Source organism: Microtus ochrogaster, unplaced genomic scaffold (genome assembly GCF_000317375.1).
Source record: "Microtus ochrogaster isolate Prairie Vole_2 unplaced genomic scaffold, MicOch1.0 UNK3, whole genome shotgun sequence".
In the NCBI taxonomy this organism is placed as follows: Eukaryota; Metazoa; Chordata; class Mammalia; order Rodentia; family Cricetidae; genus Microtus; species Microtus ochrogaster.
In genome coordinates, this window is record NW_004949101.1 from 378,009 (window position 1) to 382,547 (window position 4,539).

The following is a 4,539-nucleotide window of genomic DNA, read 5'->3' on the forward strand; positions in this document are numbered from 1 at the left end:
ATTAAGGAAAAAGATCAAAATATTTTTCTCTCACCCCTGCAACAGAGTCTTGTGATGCAGTTCAGACTGGCCTTAATTTCATGTTTCTACCTCTCCAATACTGGGATCACAGATGTGCAACATGCCTGGCTTGAAGGTCTTAATTACATAATAGTAATTTGGAAATTTCCATCTGATGAAATAAACAGACAGTTCCCCAAAGAAGAAAAGCAGATGCCCAACAAGGACTCCTAAAAGTGTTTATCACCCCGAGTCATCAGGGAGATGCAAATGTTGACTACTTTGAGGTGGCACTTCATCCTAGTCAGAATGCCTATCACCCAGAAATCTGACAGCAAATGCCAGTGGAGATGTGGAGAAGGAACACTTAGTCACTGCTAGTGGGAATATAAGCTAGGGACCCATTGCGGAAACAGTCTGAATGTTTCTTAGAATATTAAAAATTCACCCATCATATGGACCAGCTGTGTCATTTATACGCAAAGGTCTTAGAGCCTATCATGGAGACACTCGCGTATCATGCTTATTGCTGCCCTCTTTGTAATAGCAAGGAATTGAACCAGCCTAGGTGTCCGTCAACCGATGACTAGATAATGAAAATGTGGCACACACTCACACACTCACATACACTCTCTCTCTCACACACACACAACGAAACTTTCTCAGCGATAACGATAATTGAAATTATAAAATTTTCAGGAGAGTGGTTGGGTCTGGAAAGTATAATATGAAGTCAGGGACCAAACACAAAGAAACAAACCTCATGTTGCCTCTGACATTTGGCTCCTAGCAACATGTGTGTATAAATGTGTGTAAATGTGGGCAAAGCCAAAGAAAGGAGAACCAGAGAGGGTAACGGGATATGGAGGAAGGGGAACAGGACAAAAGGACATGTCTGACCTGAAAGCAGAAAAGAGACTGGGGAATGACAAAAGTAGGGACTCAGAGTGAGGGACTTGAAGGGGGTGAGGAGCAGCTACTAAAATATACTTTGTAAAAAATGTCATGATATTTAATATGGTGTTTACTGATAGAAAAGGCCAAAAAACTTCTTGTAATAAAAGGTGTCCTAACATCTTAAGGGACATGTAAAAATTTGGAGAGTGTATATAATTTACTTTAAAACATGATTATATGAAGGAATCCTAAATTTGTTTAAAAAATAGTAACAACTGTGTGGAAGAGAAGTCACCAGGTTGCTCATAGTGGAAGGGTTTCCCATGCCAAAGTAAACATCACTGGAGTTCGGGGAAATCTACACCAGAACAACCATGAGGTAAAACCTTGGGCCTGCTAGTTGGCAAGCATGGGCAACAGCTGTTTCAGTGGGGGAGAACAGATGGGTACAGCTGTTTTGAGAGCACTGTGGCATGTATTGGAAAAGAAGGGGCACATGCTTCGATTCAGCAATTCCCCTTCTGCGTCCACTCTAAAGGAAGGTGTGTGAAGATGTTCAGTTAATGTGCTGTTTAATGGGACAGGAAGTCACGGAGGCTGGGGATGCAGGGCTGTGGGGCTGATGGGGAAGGACTTGGTTCGTTTTCACCTGGTTGGACTCTCGATGTGTTTTCAGGCACTGGAAACAGATCACCAAGAGAGCTGCTTAGATTGCAGAAGGCTGGGGATATAGCTCAGCAGCAGAGCACTTGGCAGCATATGCAAGCATACATGCACATCCAAAGGCTTATTTTAGAGCTGTGTGTGGCTCAAAAGCTTATTTTAGAGCCTGTAATCTCAGGACTTGGGAAACAGAGACAGGAGGAGCTCATATTAGAGGTTATCCAGGGTTACGTAGCCAGATCCTGCCTCTAAAGAGAGAAGAAGAGAAAAAGAACATTACATATGAGCTCACATTTGGTTGAAGGCAATTACATATATATGTTATACAGGGTATAGAAAACCATAAAAGGAAAGATTAGTGGGTGGATGAGGTCATGGTGAAGAGGAATCATAGACATTTTCAACTTCTTGTATTATTTTTTTGTTGTTGTTAAAAAAATTTTACAAAAGTATGGGTCACAAGTATACTTTTTAATTTTGTTTCTTTGAGACAGTTTCTTGCTACATAGCCAAAGCTGGCTCCAACATCTTTCGTAGCTTTGGATGAACTCACCACCATCTTCCTGCCTTGGTTTCCTGAATGCTGGGATCACGTGTGTGAAAGCATGCCTAGCCCATCATCTAGAAATTGCATGTAGAGATGACACTTTAGAGGTGTCATCACCTAGAAATTGCAGAATGTAAATGTTCAAATTGGTGTTCTTGGTAGAGAATCTAAATGCCTGTATCTACACACATGTAAGCATATGAGACATGTAGCTTACCATTTCACCCCTTTTACGTGTTGTGATGGCTTTAATGAGAATAGCTGCCATAGACTCGTGCTTGACTGCTTCGTCTCCAGTTGGTAAAATTGTTTGGGAAGGATTAGGAGGTGTGGCCTTGGAGTGGGTGTGGCATTGTTGGAGGAAGTAAATCACTGGAAATGGGTTTGGGGCTTTAAAATACCCACGCCACGCCCAGTCTAGCCCTCTCTCTCTCTGCCTGCGACTTGTGTATCAGGTATGAGCCATTAAGCCACTACTCTAGCGCCATGCCTGCCTGCCTGCTGCTATGCTCCACACCATGATGGCCACCAATTCTCTGAAACTTTCTGTTATAAGTTGCTTTGGTCATGGTGTTTTATCATAGCAGTAGAACAGTAACTAAATCACTTATCCTATTCAGTGACCTTACATATGCACACATTGCTGTGTAGCCATCACAGCCATTCACCTTCACAGTGTTTTTTTTTTCTTCCCAAGTTGAAACTTACAGCCACTAAATGACGGCTTCCATCCCCTTTCCTTCAAGCAAGATTCATGTTTTAAAGTTTACCCTTGTTGATAATCTACTGATACCATGTAGAGCATTCTACTTTGTAAGTGTCTTATCTAGATCTCCTCCACTGTTGGTGGGTATTTAGGTCATCCCAGGTTTAATTTATCCTCACTGATTTATCTTTTGTGCATGGGTTTCAGACTATGTTCAGCACAGGTTTCTGGGTCTTAGAGTAGGCTCATTTTTCTACCCTACTATGTATTACCCACTTTTTCTTTAAAGATGTCAGTTTCTATGTCCTCTAGATGTGGGGAAATTTCCCACTGAATCTCTAACACCTGTTGATGTGGGTTTTTTGTTAAAATTGTTCTATTTCCTCAATATTAAAATTTCATATTGATACAGAATTCTTAATGGCTCCCATATCTGGGTTTCCACTTTTCATTGTTTTACAGGTGTGACTTCTGTCTTCTGGGAAGGGTCCCGGTTGTATTTTCACATAGCTCACCACTGTGGTGCAGTATTTAGTGCAAACTGTCACAAGTCCTTTGAAGAGTCGAGTGAGCACACAAAGCTTAAATGGAAGATGTAAAATATTCCAGACATAGTGGAAAATTAGGCTGTTTGTCAGGACCTACCACCAATGGGCTCAGAATCTGAATTAAGCTGAAGCCACAGAAAGGTTTGGGGGTCATTGTCGGCATTTAGATGTCTAAGTGACATCAAATTTGCTTTATCACCAGTTGATTTGCTTCAAGTTTGGAGGATTCTTTGATTTAATTTTTAATTTGTAGGCAAATGAGGGCCAGATACACTGTGGTCTGATAAAGGTCTTACGAGGATGTGCCAGATGTCAGAAGAGCTGCTGATGTGCTGAATCAGAGAAGCAGCCAAAGTAGAACACAGGAGCCACAGAGGAGCACAGGGGTGGGAGGTCTCAGCATGCTGAAAACCACAAGCAAGCACCTGGCCTCCCGTGACTTAGCTGGGCTGGCTTCTGCGGGTCAGTGTGCGCACATGCGAGAAAGAATGGCTAGGGCTCCATGTACCAGCAGGGCCTCTCTGCTCTTGCAAATAAACACCTCTCAGCATTTAGACATATATGTAGGCAAAATGTCTGCACAGAAGATAACATCTAAAATAAATAAATAAATAAGTTTTTTTTTAAAAAAAGAAAATCCCTTTCTCCCCCAGTTACTTTTGGTTGTAGTATTACAGCAAAAGGAACTACATTATGACACAAAGTATTTGGTCCTACTTGGTGATAGTTAATTTTGTGTGTTAATTTGACCGAGTTACAGGATACATAGGTATTTGGTCAAACTTTATTCTGAATATTTTTGAGACGTGTTTTGGGTGCCAGTGACATTTGAACAGTAGGCTGACTAAAGTAAATTGTCTTCTCTAGTGAGTGTGGGCCTTATCTAATCAGCTGAAACATGAGAAGGCTGTTCCCTCTTCCCCCAAGAAAGGAAATTGTCTATGCCTGATGTTCTTGAATGTAGGGCATTAGCTTTTTCCTGACTTTGGATTCAAAGCGAAATAGGATCTTCTGTGTCTTGAGTCCAACAGTGCACACACTGGAACTTAGACTTCCAGCTTGCCCCCTGTCCTGTAGAACTGGGGACTTGTCAGATTGTATAATTGCATGGATATATCCCCTTATAATAAATGCATGTAAGTAGATCCTCTCTGTTCTCTTTCTCTGGAGAAGCCTAA